A 17,119-nucleotide genomic window follows, 5' to 3' on the forward strand; every position below is an offset into this window, starting at 1 on the left:
ACGTAATATTAATCAGTATGCCGTCTTTAAGTAACCTTGGATCAAATTGAGGGCTCGGGTTCATGTGTAGACGGGCACAGCTGCTCTTCTCCACTTCTATGCCATCTATGTTGATGGAGAAGTATCTAGGGAGGAAGAAAAACAAATAGATGAATAAAATACAGATTTAAAGACACACACAAAGACAGACACAGAAATTCACAAAACACACACATCAACACTGACAGACTGACTCACAGATGCACTAAAACTCTGCACATTCATAAACAATCAAACTAACAACCTTTTAAAGATGTTAATCTAGAATGTTTATCATTAAAGTTTAAAGAATGAACCTACCCCCAAAAAAGTTATATGACTGAGACATCACCCCAGAGGTCAGACCATGACTTACTTGAGTCCAAATTCAGATGTCGCGCCACTCGTGATCAGATAGGTCTTGGATCAAGGTGAGGACTGTGGGGTTCAAGTGTAGACGGGAAGTCCTGTTCTTTTCTACTTTGATGCCCTTCTCAGGATTTATGGAGAAAAAGCACCTTGGGGAAATGGAATAGCAACAGACAAAATGTATTAATGATAAAGTGACTTCCAAAACAACTATAAAATATCACATCAAGTTACTTTTTACTTGTTTGTAGTGAACATTCAATACACAGTAAATGTTGGTTGACGATTCCAAAATGACACACCTCTGCAGGAACTCTAGGGTGGATGCCAGCTTGGATGGATAATGGATGTTGAAATTGAAGTAGCTTCCAAACATCACCGTGTGGAAGTAAAACAGGATTGCCCTAAAAAAGAGGGAATCACACACAAATGAAACAAATGGTTATGCACCTGAAACTTTTCTGGGCTCGGACAGTCAGACAGACTCAGACACACATACACAGGATATAGTTCACAACAAAAACAAGAACCAAGAATTCATCCAGACCTAAAAAGAAAACAGACCAACAAAGTGTTCACTTACCACAGACAATGATGATAGGGGTCAAAGGGAGCTTGTCCATCTGGACTTCCTGTGCCAGACAGGTGTCCTCCACATTAGAAAGCATCATCGCTTCAGTTTCTTCAAAATAGGCCATCAGCAGCAGGACCATTTCTTTTACCTATGAAAACAGGTAACAACCTCAAAAAGTTCCAGTTCTGGATGGCTTGGCCAGAAAGCTTTGGACCCTTATTGACAGTACATGGCTTTGTCAGCGCATCGGACCCTTTGTACTTGAACTGAGTGATTCTGCGATTCAGATGTGTATATGTAAACCACTTATTTTTCTTGATGAAATATTTCAAATATGTCGTGACCCAAACAAGGCGGGAGACCCGGCTGACAAACATGAAAGAGATTTCAAAGCATTGAACACAGGGTTTACCTTAATGCCTTTGACGCCCTCCCCGTCTCCAGATGCGAGATCATTGATGGCTGAATTGTACGTTTCAGGAGTGCGCTGTGGACCACAGACATTGGGATCATTTTCAAACTCACTTCGTGTAGTTTCACAGTATCTACAAAAAAAACAATGAAAATTCTCTGTAAACCCCCCAATGACATGTGACCCAAGGTTGTCACCTGCAATGCTCCTTAATGGTTTTCCCGCCCACAGAGATTCCATTCTCCGCCAGATCTTTCAAATCATCTAACATTTCTGAGAAAATCTTAGCACAGCCAAACCGTTTTAGGTCCTTCTCTCCGCACAACAACACAAGGGACATGACGTCTGTATTTGACCGCACATGAGCAGGCAAATTTGCCACAGATAGACAGCGATGATTTCTTTTTTTTTTTTAGCAGAGCCAAGAGGATTCACGATTTCAAATGGATCCTGATACAAAATTAGCTTCAGGCAACCTGGATTTTCAAGGTAGAACTTGTTTGACTTAAAGGTTTGTCCCTATACATATCGTTTATGTTTTCCACCGAACATCCTCTGTGTTTGCGTGACATATGAGCAGTGAAAGATGATTTCTTGGTGAACACGTTTTTACAACCAATTACACGACATGATATAGTTCGCCCTTCAACTATGTGCCCTTTCAAATGTTGTAGCAGCTCTTTTGCAGTCTGAAAATGGCGCGCGCATAGCGAAACGGCACATTTCAAATCTGTGACAACTGCTCTGCTGTGCGTCGGTTCGTGCACATTGTGTAAGCGGTAGAAATGAGCTTTGAAAGCGGTATACGTGCGAAATTACCGTTAGCAGTCGACGCTAACACACTGGAAAACACAACGTGGTTCATTTCTATGAACGCGGCAATGCATAACATAGTCTCTCAATGTTAGCAGTGATTTGCTACAAAAATGGCATGTAATCATTCATGTTAAAGCTTGAATGCGCGGTTAAGCTAGCTACTCACAAGGTGCAAAAGACCAGAGTGCTATGACTAGTAGCTAAAGTCAGTTTTCTTACCGCTCCTTGTCTCTGCTCATCCACGTCGCGGCTCCTCTTTCACCTTGCTGTCCTCTCCTCGTCTTCCACGCTCCTCCGTCGATTTCCGAATTCCCGCCGGTTTTCTGCTACTCCGTCGTCTCGTCTTCCCTGCTATTGCGTTGTCTCGCGCTGTCTTAACTGCGACTGTGTCGTGTCTTCTCCCACGTCGTGTTCGTCCATATATTTCTACTCTTCACCTCTTTTTGTCGCTAGTTGTAACTTTTTGTGTCTTGCTGCTCCTCGCTAGTATTTCTGCTTTGGGTCAACTGCTCCCGCGTTAAGCAAACACCCTCCAATGACAGAAGAGTTCACAAACGGTGGCGCTCTGTGATTGGTACTTGCAATTTGAACTTCTAACAAGAATGATCGAAATCATCTACACACAGACCTTAATTTACGGCAGAAAAGTGTTTTGTAGGGCGAGGGTAGGCTGTATAAAAATAAACTCATTTTTCTTGACCAATTATGTATCCTATAGTATGGTGCTGCTTTTTCTAACCACACACTGTATTTATAATGTAAAACTAAACTAACATTACCTGATAAAAAAAATATATATATTGTAACCTTACTATAATATGATACAAAAATAGGGAACTGATTAACACATAAGAGCTGTCAATCTAATGTCAAAATATAAGCAATTTTTTACCATGATTACTACAGTTCTACTAGCTGTAGGTCTCAGTTCTAAACATGTTTATATTGAGTCTCAACTTTTTCATGTTATCATAATTACAAATTTAACTGGAAATCACAATATAGGAATTTGTAAAATGGTATACAATTAATTTCCGTTCTTTAAACCAATCCATATTGTAATTTTAACTGTATTGCATTGGTTCAAGTATTACAAGTTTTTGATGTATATTATACAGTAATATGTCAATTCTACAAGGAAATATGATCATTTTCACATACACTAACTGTAAAAATAACAATTATTAATTGTTCTTTCTTTTACAATATATTGCTTTAAAATATACACTGATTCATTGTTATTCCATTTACGGATTTTTAATGTCAGGATTTTACGGCATATTAATGTTAATTTCACGGTCATTTTTTACAGTGCACCAAGAGGGCCCTCATCTAGTACAAAAGAGGGGCCCTCTCCCACAGCTAGTGGTTCGGTCTAGTTTCGTGCAGGGTCACTTGTTATGGACCCAAGCCTTGGGATCACCGCATTTCGTTAATATGTTCATTCATATTTTTTTAGTTTTTGTTGGTTCAGGGAGTGGCTAAGTTGTGTTTCATCACCACATTTGTTGTCATAATATTAAGAAAAGAAAATGGTTGGTGAAGAGGTGAAATGTATTTCTTATAATGTCAATGGGCTATTGAACACAGTTAAACGAAGCAAGATTTTGACCAAAATGAAGAAAGAAAAGGCCCATGTGGTATATTTACAGGAAACCCATGTAAAGGATAACGAGCATTTACAACTGAAGAGAATGGGATTTAATCAGCTGTTTTTTCGTCTTATAAATCGGGTCATAGGAGAGGGGTTGCCATTCTTATATGTCATGTCATGTCATGTCATCTTCCAAACCGCTTATCCTATATAGGGTCGCGGGGAGTTGCTGGAGCCTATCCCAGCGGTCAATGGGCGAAGGCAGACTACACCCCGAACAGGTCGCCAGCCAGTCGCAGGGCACACATAGACACTGTCACTGAGCGGGAATCGATCCCACGCTGCCCGCACACAACTCAGGCGTGTGTACCACTACTCTTATATGGAGTAAGTCGAATTTTGAAAAATTATATGAAATGGGAGAGGTTGTATAGATCGAAGTCCTATTACTCTCCTGAACATTTATGCACAACCTGGTAGTAGTTACGATTTTTTCTTGAAAATTACAGGTATTATGGTGACAAAAACAGAAGGTCTATTGATTTGTGGTGGAGATCTAAATATACACTTACAACCAAGGTCGGATTCCTCCTCTAGTAAGATTTATGACAAGAAGGTCTTGTACAAAAAAGTGAAAAAAGATAAAGTGAAACTAACCACAAGTGACATTGGGACAATGGAATTAAGTGATCATGCACCTGTATATTTATCCGTTGACTTGAACCTTAGGCCTAGAAATAATTCATGGAAGCTGAATGTTGGTCTGCTTAATGATCCTCATTTCAAAAAGAAAATTAAGGAAGAAATAAACCTCCATCTGGAGCTCAAGGATAATGGAGAGGTTGACCCCCCCATTTTGTGGGACGCTCTGAAAGCTCTTATCAGTGGCAAAATTGTAGCAATATCCTCACATAAGAAAAAAATGCGAAAAGACACACTTAAATAATTACAAAATAAACTGAAAGAGTTAGAAACACAGCATAAATTACACTCAACGCAGACTGTTCTACAGGAAATTCAAGTGATAAGAAATAAAATTGATTAATTTGGCCACCCAAGAAATTAAGGCAAAGTTGATGTTCCTAAAACAAAGATATTATGACAGTGGATCCAAATCCATGAAAATATTAGCGTGGAAATTGAGGAATAAGACAGCAGAAAATAGAATTAATAAAATTAGAGACCCAAGGACAAAGCATCTTAAAAACAAATTTAACGAAATACAGAATGCTTTCGAAGCGCTCCGTAAAACTTTATATTCCAGAGTTCCAGGGGAAAGCGAAACACAAATTGACACATTTCTGGACTCTTTGAGGTTACCTACTTTGACTGTAAAGCAGGGAGTTGAAAACTGCGATTAATAGATTGAAATCAGGAAAATCCCCAGGCTTGATGGCTATGTAGCGGAATTGTATAAGGAGTTTAGAGATATTCATCTCTATTTTCCCATTTTGCTTCGTACACTAAATTGGACCCTGAGGAGAGCACAAACACCATCTAGTTGGAAACTTGACTCTTGCACAACGGCGTTCTTGTAGCTCGCATGCATGTTAACTCCAATTTTCCCTTATTTTGAATGGCAGTTTGACAAGTATTGTTTTCATCGTTGTTGGATTGTCCATTTCTTCCATATAATTTACATCTTCCATGGCGTTGAGACTATTCACCAGAAACATTGAGAAATCAGTTAAAGCATTCCCATCTTCTGGTTTTATTACTGGCCACTTGCAAGCCTTGCTTATTAGAGCTGTGGCGATTTTCAAAGGGTTTCCCTACTTATTATGAAGCAGTTTCATTGCCCTTTCATAACCGCGCTCAGCAGTCATATGTTGACAACTTTTCACAATGTCCCGAGGCGCACCTCTGGTGTACTCATGTCATCTTCCAAACCGCTTATCCTATACAGGGTCGCGGGGAGTTGCTGGAGCCTATCCCAGCCGTCAATGAGCGAAGGCAGACTACACCCCGAACTGGTCGCCAGCCAGTCGCAGGGCACACATAGACACCGTCACTGAGCGGGAATCGATCCCACGCTGCCCGCACACAACTCAGGCGTGTGTACCACTACACTATCAGTGGACTCCTCTGGTGTACTGTTCTAAGTAATACAGCTTTTCTGTATAGTTGTTGGATCGAGCATCAACTATATAATTAAAGACTCTTATAAATGATCTGATCTCGAATAGTTCTCCGCTGAACAATGGCACTTCCTTTTGTGGTAGGTAGGGCCGTTCGTGCTTCTTAACGAGCAGTAAGGTGTGTCTGTCGTTGCATGAGCTGATATAGATCTGCTGCTTTACTTTGTGGGCTTTCATATTTTGGTTGTCGGTCATTATTTAGTACCATTTTGGATCTTGGTATCTGAGTTGTATCTCTTTGCTTGGGGATAGCGCCAGATGACATGGCCAAGCTATTTTCATAATGAAACGTGGACATTTTTCTTTGTGGCTCGATATGTGGATTGTATGCCTGTTCACTTAATGCTTCGTCTTTTGCGTGGGTAAGCATGCTTACGACATACTTTTTATTATGCTCTTCACACTCTTGATACACCCTGAGTTTTGCTTTGGAAGCAGCTAAAGATGCGTTGATTTCCAATTGTTACCGTTTAGCTTTCAGACGTGCTTCTTCTATTTCTAATGCTTGACTTTCTTTAATAACCTCTGCTTGTGCTACCAATGCGGCTTTGTTTGGCTTGTTCTTTTATTCGTGCTGATGATGCAGTAGAAGAAACCTTTGATAATTTCGATGTCGATATCGCCCTTGATGTCGCTTTTGATAGACCAGTGTTTGACACACTATCTTCAGCAGTCACCGTGCTAATTTATGTTAGCTTCATACTCTTCTGTATCGGACTTTGATGTTCAGCCTTTTCAGTTACTTTTTCCTTCACAGTTAGCAGTGTTTTCTTCTAGCAAGCTTTTAACTAATGTAATGGCAGAAATTCAGTTTTACCATTAGCTTCAATGTTGGTAGTCGAAGGTAGTTCTGACTCGTCCATAGTAGCACATCTTCTTATCCATGATTTGAATTTCTTTGAATTACTCACACTGACTCAAAGTTCCTTTTTTGTGTTCTTGTATTGAAGGTTTTATAATCCAACAAAGTGAGCAATATCATTCAGTACAGCAGGTGAATAACATTTACTTAAACTATGAGCACGGTCAAAAGCTGTTTGCTTCCATAACTACCAGCACACTGTATACTAAACATTGTTTGCTATACTACTACTACTACTACTGCAAGTACATTAAATCTTTATGATGACAGAAATTGAGATACTATTCTATGATGACAAAATTGATGACAGAATTGATGACAAGCATTGGCTCTCACATACGCCTTGAGATGTAATACTGAGACCACCAAACTGGAATCCCTGGACACCTCCGCTGTGCATAAAAGTTATGAACAGAATCTGTGACAAAGGGCAGCATTGGCAGAGTCCAACCCTCACTGGAAACGAATCCGATTTACTGCCGGTAATGTGGACCAAACTTTGATATTGGTCGTACAGGGATCGAACTGCCCATACTAAGGCGGCTGACACACCATACTCCCAGAGCACCCTCCACAAGATCCCCAGGGTACAAGGTCAAATGCCTTCTCCAAATCCACAAAGCACATGTAGACTGGTTTAGCAAAATCCCATGCACCCTTGAGTACCCTGCCAAGAGTGTAGAGCTGGTCCACTGTTCTATGGCCAGGACGAAAGCCACACTGCTCCTCCTGAATTTGAGATTCAATTTGAGATTCAACTTCCTGACCATCCTCTCCAGCACCCCTGAATAGACCTTACCAGGGAGGCTGAGGAGTGTGATCCCCCTATAGTTGGAACACACCATCCGGTCCCCCTTTTTAAAAGGGGGACAGCCACCCCGGTCTGCCAATGCAGAGGCATTGTCCCCGATGTCCATGCGAGGTTGCAGAGATGTGTCAACCAGGACAGCCCCACAACATCCAGAGCCTTTACGGTCTCTGGGTGGATCTCATCCACCCCCGGGGCCTTGCCCCCGAGTAACTTTTTAACTACCTCAGTGACCTCAACCCCAGACTCTGTTTCCTCATGGGAAGGCATGTTGATGGAATTGAGGAGGTCTTCTTCCCACGATTCACAACATCCCGTGTTGAGGTCAGAAGTCTGAACACTGTAAACAGTGTTGACAATGCACTGCCTCCCTCTCCTGAGACGCCGGATAGTGGACCTGAATTTCTTAAAAGACGTCCAGAAAATATACTCCATGGCCTCGCGAAAGTCCTCCCACGTCCGGGTTTTTGCCTTGGTGAAAACAAAGGCTGCATTCCGCTTGGCCAGCCGGTACCCATCAGCTGCCTCCAGAGTCCCACAGGCCAAAAAGACCCAATAGGACTCCTTCTTCAGCTAGACGGCATCCCTCACTGCTAGTGTCCTCCAACAGGTTTAGGGGTTGCCGCCACAACAGGCACCAACAATACAATACAATACATCCATCCATCCATTATCTGTACCGCTTATCCTCACAAGGGTCGCGGGGCGTGCTGGAGCCTATCCCAGCAGTCTTTGGGCAGTAGGCGGGGGACACCCTGAATTGGTTGCCAGCCAATCGCAGGGCACACAAAGACAAACATCCGCACTCACAATCACACCTAGGGGCAATTTAGACAGTCCAATCAACTTACCATGCATGTTTTTGGAATGTGGGAGGAAACCGGAGTACCCGGAGAAAACCCACGCAGGCACGGGGAGAACATGCAAACTCCACACAGGGAGTCCGGAGCCGGGATCGAACCCACGACCTCTGAACTGTGAGGCGGATGTGCTAACCAGTCGACCACCGTGCCGCCCAATACAATACATTACAATTTTATTTATATAGCGCATTTCGTAACAGCTAGAGCTGTAACAAAGCACTTTACAAACAGTAGACAATAAATAAAGACAGTAAAAGGCCGTAATACACAAGTATTAATAAATATAGATATGAATAATATATAATATATCAATAAAAAAATATATATAAACAAATAAAGCCAGTAAATTAACATAAAACACAATTGAAACCTGGAGAAGAGACGAAAATTTCAGGTCTGATCAAAAGCCAGAGAATCTAAATGTGTCTTCACGTTTTAAAAAGGGACAGAGAGGGGCTTGCCTAACATCCAATGGGAGGTCATTCCAAAGGGAAGGACCAGCAGTCGATAAGGCTCAATCCCCTCTGAGGCTCTGCTTGGTCCTCGGCACCTCGAGCAGTACCTGGTCCGCAGATCTGAGGCTGCAGGAAGGAGCGTAGGGGTGGAGGAGCTCAGAGAGGTACGCTGGAGCAAGGCCATTTAATGATTTATAGACAAATAGGAGAATCTTAAATCAAACACTGAAATGCACTGGCAGCCAGTGAAGGGAGGCCAGAATTGGTGTTATATGTTCCATCTTCCGAGCTCCAGTTAGTAGGGGGGCAGTAGCATTTTGGACCAACTGAAGACGTTTGAGGGAGGACTGGCTGACTCCAAAATAAAGTGAGATGTTAACGAAGGCATGGATGACTGTTTCTAAGTGCTGTTGGGAAAGAAGGGGCTTTACCTTACTTAGCCAGCTGTTTAAGGTGGGACTAAACACCATAATTTGTTTTCTTTTCATTGAAATTTAGGAAATTCAATGACATCCAGTCTTTGATGTCCGCTAGGCAGGACAAAAGAAGTCTTATCGAGAGTGCATCTTTTTTGCTCAGCAGGATATAGTTTTGACAGTTGTCTGCATAGCAGTGGAAGGAAATGCTGTGTTTTCTAAGGATGGAACCCAGGGGCAGCAAATACAATGAGAAGAGCAATGGCCCCAAAATAGAACCCTGTGGAACACCATAAGATAGAGGGGCAGAGCAGGACTCAGAGGGACCTAGGCTAACAGAAAAAGTCCTGCCAGCTAGATAGGATCCAAATCACTCTAGAGCGCATCCACTAATGCCCACTTGGTGTTGCAAATGAGTCAAAAGAATACTATGGTCTACTGTATTGAAAGCTACGGTCAAATCCAACAAAACGAGACATACGTGGTCTCCAGTGTCATTTGCCAGGAGGATGTCATTAAAAACACGTAGCAGGGCTGACTCTGTGCTTTGCATCATCTTGAAGCCTGACTGGAAAACTTCCATAACATTGTGTTCGTCCAAGATAGATCTTAGCTGTGAGTGCACCACTTTTTCCAGAATTTACCAATTGTCGGGACAATCTCCTTAAAGAATTGTGGAGGAATGGAGTCACAGGGGGAGCCTGATGGTTTCACATGGAAAATCACATCCTCCAAAAATGTCAAAGAAACCGGCTCAAAGGAATCGAACACTGCTGAACAAGGAACTTGGACAGAGGGGTCAAATGTGGCGTTCGAAACAAAAGCCCTAGCTGTAGCAACCTTGTCAATGAAAAACTGCAAGAATCTATCACACATTTCAGGGGACGAGTCTGTGCAAGTCGGTTGACGGAGCTTCAGTACAGAGTCAATTGTTTTAAATAGGGCACGTGGATTTTGGCGATTTGCCTGAAGCAGACATGACAAATGGACTCTTGGACTCCTTCACCTTTCTCTGGTAACGATGCCAGCAGTCCTTTAAGATTTGATATGAGACCTGCAGCATGTCTTTTTTCCACCTGCGTTCAGCTCTGCGGCATTCTTGTTTAGCTGTGTGAGTGCTCTTGTTAAACCATGGCTCTCCGCATATTTTTTAATGGAGCCACGGAGTCCAAAATATTAAGGCAAGATGAATGAAACCACGTGCCAAGCTCCTCTGTGTTTGAAGAGGGAACACAAAGCAGATCAAAGGCATCAGAGAGCTGACTAGCAGTGAGGTGGTTAAAAACCCGGCCCCCCTGCACTCGCTAGCATTAGCTCTGACAGCACTGGAAAACATTATATCAAAGAGCACAGTCATATGATCAGAAAGCACATTGTCCAACACTTTCAAATTTGAGACCGATAGACCAAAAGAAAGGACAAGGTCTAAAGTATTTCTGTGCTAGTGAGTGAAGCCAGACACGCACTGCACCAAATTGAAAGAGTCAATGAGTCTTAAAAAGCCAGTGTTTTTTCAGGACAGCACATGTGAATATTAAAGTCCCCCATGAACAGGATGCGATCATATCGCAGAATGATTTCGGCAAGAAGATTTGAAAAGTCATTCAGAAACTCCTTGTTGTATATGGGTGGACGGTACATGACAGCGCAGAGCAAAGGCAACTTCAAAGAGGTGACCTCAAAGCTGCTGAACGATGTGGTAAATATACACTGTTTACATTTAAATTTGTTATTAAAAACAGTCGCAATTCCTCTGGTCGTGACGAGTGCCATTGTTTCGTAGAAGTTTTACTTCAGACAATTTCTATCAATTGTCAACGTTTTGGGGATTCTTTTTATGTGTGTGGCTGTGGTGTAATCGTTAAGAAGAGGTGAGAGAACAGTACATCGAGCTATCACTGCTGTGTGCCTACCCAGATAATAGGTCCTACACGGTGTTTACTGCCCTTTGATGAACAGCGCCTGCTGATGTAATAATGCAGCCGTCAACCACACAAGGGCGCTGTTTGTTTAATTATAACTCCCACAGCCTTAGTTTGACAGTTTTCAATTTTTTGATGTGTTATTGTTACTCTGGGTTCATAGATTAACAATGTTCCTGGCCTTTCAACTTTATCTGTTTGTATAAATATTATTCTCATGCTGCCATTTTGTTGTATATTAAAAAATGTAAAAATATCTGAGTCCTTATCACACTTTTTAGCGGCAGAATTCATTTTTGAGAAGTCACTATGGGCAAAAAAAAATAAGTTTTACAGCAGAGGAAGCATTACATCTGTTTCAAAATGTTGACAAGGCTGAGTCTACAGATGCAAGAGCAACCTCCCTCCAGTGAAGAGGAGCTACGGCGACACTCACACCCGTCTGCCGTCTCAGAGGGGGAATGACGGGACTCGTTGGACTAGTGGTCCCAGGAGAGGAGCTAAAGTACAAGATTTACATTCAAATGTACTCGGAACAGACTTTTAATAAATAAAATACCAAAATACCTTTAATAGCTACTCAAACAGCAAGTAATAATCATTTTAGGCGATGACGTCTTTGCCAAAGCACAAGCCTTCAAAGTGGAATGGTCTAAAACCCATGTCAAAAATCTTAACGTGGCTTAATGTTACAAAACTATGACCAATTGCCACCAAAACTCACATGCACATCTCCACTTATACCCACTTCAATCCCTAAAAATATCAAAGCAATCGCCACTGTATTTTGGTGGTGATCGGTCGTGGTTTGCCCGCATTGAGCCACATTAAGGTTTTTTCCACGCACATTAAACATTTTAGACCGTCCCATCAAAGAAAAAAGACGGCTCGAGGGGATCTAAGTAGTTTTAGAATTCGAGTGGTCCTAGTGGTAAACAAAAGGAGCTGTCCCTGTTCTTTTTGAGTAGGTTACGGACTTAGGGCTAGAGTTACATCGCGAGAACGGCGCGATCTGCTACAGTGTCTACCCTGCACAGGAAGCTTCGGTGCCTTATGACATCGAACGCGGAAGTGCTGCTTGCATATAGTCGATACTCAAATAAAGCACGATTTCACTGGCAGAAGTGTGCACATGGCCGTCTGCTGATTGCAGACTTTTTTTTCAAGCAATAACGAGTGAAAATAGTAACATTCGCTGGATTACGTTAGCTTGTTTAATATGGATTGATGAGATGCTTCGTTGCAAAAAGATCCCCTCATGTTTGTGGTGAGGTAAGTCTCCTAATATCCACCTTACACGTGGTTAGTTGGATCATTGTTTTATGGTCTAAAATGCCAGATTTCACAGGCAATTTTCTTAAAGGTTGCAATAAAAGTTGCAAGGTTTTGCTCAAAACCTCATTTGTTTACAATCAAGCAAATGTTTACAAATTCTAAGTAGATTTTTACATAATATGCTTGAAAAACCAACAGATATTTACAAATGTGTATATTCTTTGTTGAAAAGGGATATTTAGCACACATCTCTTACGATCTAGAATTGAATCAAATATGACAGCAACAGCCTTTTTCTCAATGTGGCTCCTCAGTGCTTCTTCTTTCTAGTAGACTGCAGCTACATATTTTTTTGAAGCTGATGATAAGCCAGAATGGCTCTTCCATTGATGACTCTCTCTCGGGGATCTTCTCGTAGTTGGGTGGTCACTAACAGATCGTGGGATGTTGATAGATTCACAGATCTGACAAGAAAGCGAAAACCTTTAGCATTCAGACTTTTCTCCCCTTGATAAAATGTACTATCACATCATCAGCCTGTACTGTGAAATAACTAACTAGGTGAGCATTATATAAAATTTCAAAACAACTGTATGTTGTTACGAGCATGTGAAAACGTGTGATAGTACATTTACACTGCAAAAACTCAAATGTTAATAGTAAGACATAATTTCTTAAATTTAACCTAAATTTGTTTATTTTTATTTGAAATTATTTATCCATCCATCCATCCATTATTTATACCGCTTATCCTCACAAGGGTCGCGGGGCGTGCTGGAGCCTATCCCAGCTGTCTTCGGGGCAGTAGGCGGGGGACACCCTGAATTGGTTGCCAGCCAATTGCAGGGCACACAAAGACAAACATCCGCACTCACAATCACACCTAGGGGCAATTTAGCGAGTCCACTCAACTTACCATGCATGTTTTTGGAATGTGGGAGGAAACCGGAGTACCCGGAGAAAACCCACGCAGGCACGGGGAGAACATGCAAACTCCACACAGGGAGGCCGGGGCCGGATTCGAACCCATGACCTCTGAACTGTGAGGCGGACGTGCTAACCAGTCGACTACCGTGCTGAAATTATTTATTTGAAGTTATTTCTCCTTAAAATAAAATAGTCAGCAAGGTAATTCTGCTAGTTTTAAGATACTTATTACTTAACTATCTTATTTGAACTTACAGTCTTGACATTAAGTATTAACAGCTAGTTTTAAGTACTGTGAGGCTTAAAACAAACACTTTCAACATTTTAAGATGGCTGACCACCATTCAGAGGACCTTAAATTTTAAGATTTTGCATAATAAACAATCTGACAATTAGGAGCATGGTTACATATCCCTAAAAAATGCACAATAGTCACTCACAGTTAAACCATCATTGTGGTTTTTAAGGAAATAAACGATTCAACTACAGTACATTTCCATTATATCAGTCAGGTAGTATTTAACAAGTACATACAGTATGTTTGACTTCCTCTATTTAGGATGTAGTAAGGTATGTAATCCACCAATTTTTCTGCCTCAACTAACTCAGCGTCCAGTTCATTGTGTGGCACTTCCACCTGATAAGCCATTGCGTATCTGGACCGTTATATGGACTGTGCCTTCACTGCAAAAATCTAACCTAGCCTTAGAAACGTATATCAAGCCAAAAAGTCTTTTTGATCTTTTTTTGAGAATAATAAACTATGCAAGAGCAGAATTTGTAAGATGATTAATATTGTTTTAAGATTATTTGTCTTTTATTTCTAGATCTTAAAATTTGTTTATTTACACGCAAAATCAGATAAATTACTGTTTAAGACTCAGTTTGATGCTATATTGATATTTTCAGAGAACTTGTGGTTGTAAAAAAAAAAAAAAGTCAAGAAGCTCCTAGTAACTACAAACATTCACACTTTTTGGTGCATTGCAGAGCACCCCGGTAGTTGACTGGTTAGCACGTCTGCGTCCCAACACAGAGGTTGTGGGTTTGAATGTTGCCCCGGCCTTCCTGTGGGGAGTTCGCATGTTCTCCATTTTCTCTGGGTTCTCTTCTCCACCCCCCTTTCCAAAAACATGCATGATATGTTAGTTTCAACTTTATTTGACCTAATATAGTGCTTGAAATTAGTGTTTCACCACTTATTTTAAGATATTTCTCTATTTTCAAAAGCTAAGTTATTTTTAAGTGACTATTTCCTTTTAAGAAGAAAATGGTTCTAAATATTACAGCTTGAAAAATGACAATATTGGGACTTCAATATCCACATCGACTCCACTGACTGCAAATTCACCACTGAATTCCTAGACATACTCAACTGCTTCAACTTCACTCAACACATCAATTTCCCCACCCACAATCATGGACAACTCCTGGAGCTGGTCTGCACTACCTGGCATCACCTTTAACCACCAAACAGCTCCGACCTCACCATCTCTGACCACATAGTTATCATCCTTGAGATAAATATCCCCACACCCAAACTCAAGCGCATCATAACTTTCCGTAACATCAAGTCCCTCTGCCCCTCCTCACTATCAGCCTGCTTCACTGATAAACTATCCAGCCTCACCCCTCTCTCAAGCACATACCCCATGGACTTGGTTAACAACAACTCACTGTCCTCCTGCCTCGACCAGCTTGCCCCCCTCAAAACCAGGTCGTTCTCCTTCACCCACACTCCATGGTACACCCCTGAACTCCGTCACATGAAAACCATGAAACGTCAACTGAAATGACTCTCCAACAAAACCGGACTCGCAGTTCACACCGTAGCATACAAGGACTACATTCAGCAATATAATCACTGCACACTCCTACTACTACTCCAGTCTCATCCACTCTGACTCCAACAACCCTGAGACCCTCTTCTCTACAATTAACAAACTCCTCAAACCTATGGACATCACCCCAACTCCTTCTCACCTGACAAACTCCTTTCTATCATTCTTCCAGGAAAAAAAAAATCACATCTATTACCAACTGGCCACTTCCACCTCCTCCACCCTCAACCCACAATCCGTCACGGCTCCATTAACTGACCGGTCACTTATCCATTTCTCCCTGATCCCCCCCTCTGAACTCGGTACATTACTCTCTGGCATAAAGACCACCACCTCTACCCTGGACCCTATCCCCTACACACTAGTCAAAGCCTGTCCCCCCCTGCCCTCAAATTCGCCTCTGTTACACCTGTCCTCAAAAAATCTGACCTTGACCCTGACATCCCACAAAATTATCGTCCCATTTCTAATTTTCCGTTTCTGTCTAAAATATTTGAACGAGTTGTCACCTCATAACTCAAAAGCCACCTTGACTCCAATAACCTCTATGAACCATTTCAATCTGGCTTCAGATCCCATCACAGCACAGAAATAGCCCTTCTTAAAGTCACAAATGGCCTCCTAATCTCCTCTGATACCCACTCCCTCAATATTCTCATCCTACTTGACCTTAGTGCTGCTTTTAAAACCATAAATCACTCCATTCTCCTGACCCCTTAACCTCCCTTAACATCACCAGCACTGCCCTCTCCTGGTTACAATCATACCTCACTGACTGCCATCAGTTCATTAGCATCTATAAATCTGAGTCCAACACTGCCCCAGTACCCCAAGGTGTCCCGCAAGGCTCGGTGCTTGGCCCCCTCCTCTTTATTCTTTACATCACTAGTGGCCAAGTCCAAGTCCAGTCCTCAAGAGCCACTATCCAGCTGTTTTAGGTTTATCCCTATGGCAACACACCTGATTCAAATCATTAGGGTCATCATCAGGCTTTTGCAAATCTTGCTGATGACCTGATCTTTTGAATCAGGTCTGTTGCCGTAGGGATAAACCTAAAACAGGCTCGATAATGGCTGTTGAGGACCGGACTTGGCCACCCCTCCTTTACCTTATTCCCCATGGTCACATAATATGCCTCCATGGTCTCAGCTTCCACTGCTATGCCGATGACACCCAGCTCTATATCTCCAACAAATTTATTACTGCTGCCACCCACTCCCTATCATCAACTGCCTGCTTGAAATAAAAAAAATGGATGCAGACCAACTTCCTCAAACTAAATAGCGACAAGTCAAAAATCCTCATTATCGACCCCAAAACACTTCCCACCTCCTCCCCTGACTTCTCACTTTGTATTGACGGCTCCACCACCCCCGCTTCTACCCATATTCGTAACCTTGGCGTCATCTTCGATCAGTCTCTTTCATTAGAAACCCATATCAACCACGTCACAAAAACAGCTTTCTTTCACCCTAAAAATATCGCCCGTATTCGCTCCTCTCTTTCCCCCTCAGCTGCTGAAACACTGATTCACGCCTTCATTTCCTCACGACTCGATTACTGCAATAGCATACCTCACTGGCCTCCTTCACCATCACACCCCTACCTGCTATCTTAGATCTGACCATGGTAACTTGCTCACCCCTCTCATCAGACCCCAGTACCGAACCTGGGGCAATTGAGCATTCTCTATTGCCACCTCCTCCCTCTGGAACTCTCTCTCCCTCATCATCTCAGACACATTCACACTCTCCCCTCTTTTAAAACAGCACTAAAAACACAGTTTTTTAATATTTATGATTGTCTTACTCCGTTTTCGTTGTATGTTT

General features: G+C 42.0%; 2 long non-coding RNA genes across 2 annotated transcripts in view; one reads left to right on the forward strand and one right to left on the reverse strand.

The window, feature by feature from the left end:
• Positions 1–2,580, reverse strand: LOC147137982 (uncharacterized). Its single transcript, XR_015089417.1, has 6 exons — positions 2,409–2,580; positions 1,374–1,448; positions 971–1,109; positions 690–791; positions 395–536; positions 1–125 (listed from the first exon to the last, which is right to left on the reverse strand). It is a non-coding gene; the product is annotated as an uncharacterized LOC147137982 (long non-coding RNA).
• A 9,791-nt stretch (positions 2,581–12,371) lies between these two features.
• The window catches only part of LOC147137983 (uncharacterized), a 46,312-nt gene continuing 41,564 nt past the window's right edge, over positions 12,372–17,119 (forward strand). The window contains exon 1 of the long non-coding RNA XR_015089431.1: positions 12,372–12,519. This is a non-coding gene — a long non-coding RNA (uncharacterized LOC147137983). The remainder of the gene's footprint in view (positions 12,520–17,119) is intronic.

This window comes from Filicampus tigris, chromosome 13, assembly GCF_054856515.1.
Source record: "Filicampus tigris isolate MCC_2025a chromosome 13, RoL_Ftig_1.0, whole genome shotgun sequence".
NCBI classification, from domain to species: Eukaryota; Metazoa; Chordata; class Actinopteri; order Syngnathiformes; family Syngnathidae; genus Filicampus; species Filicampus tigris.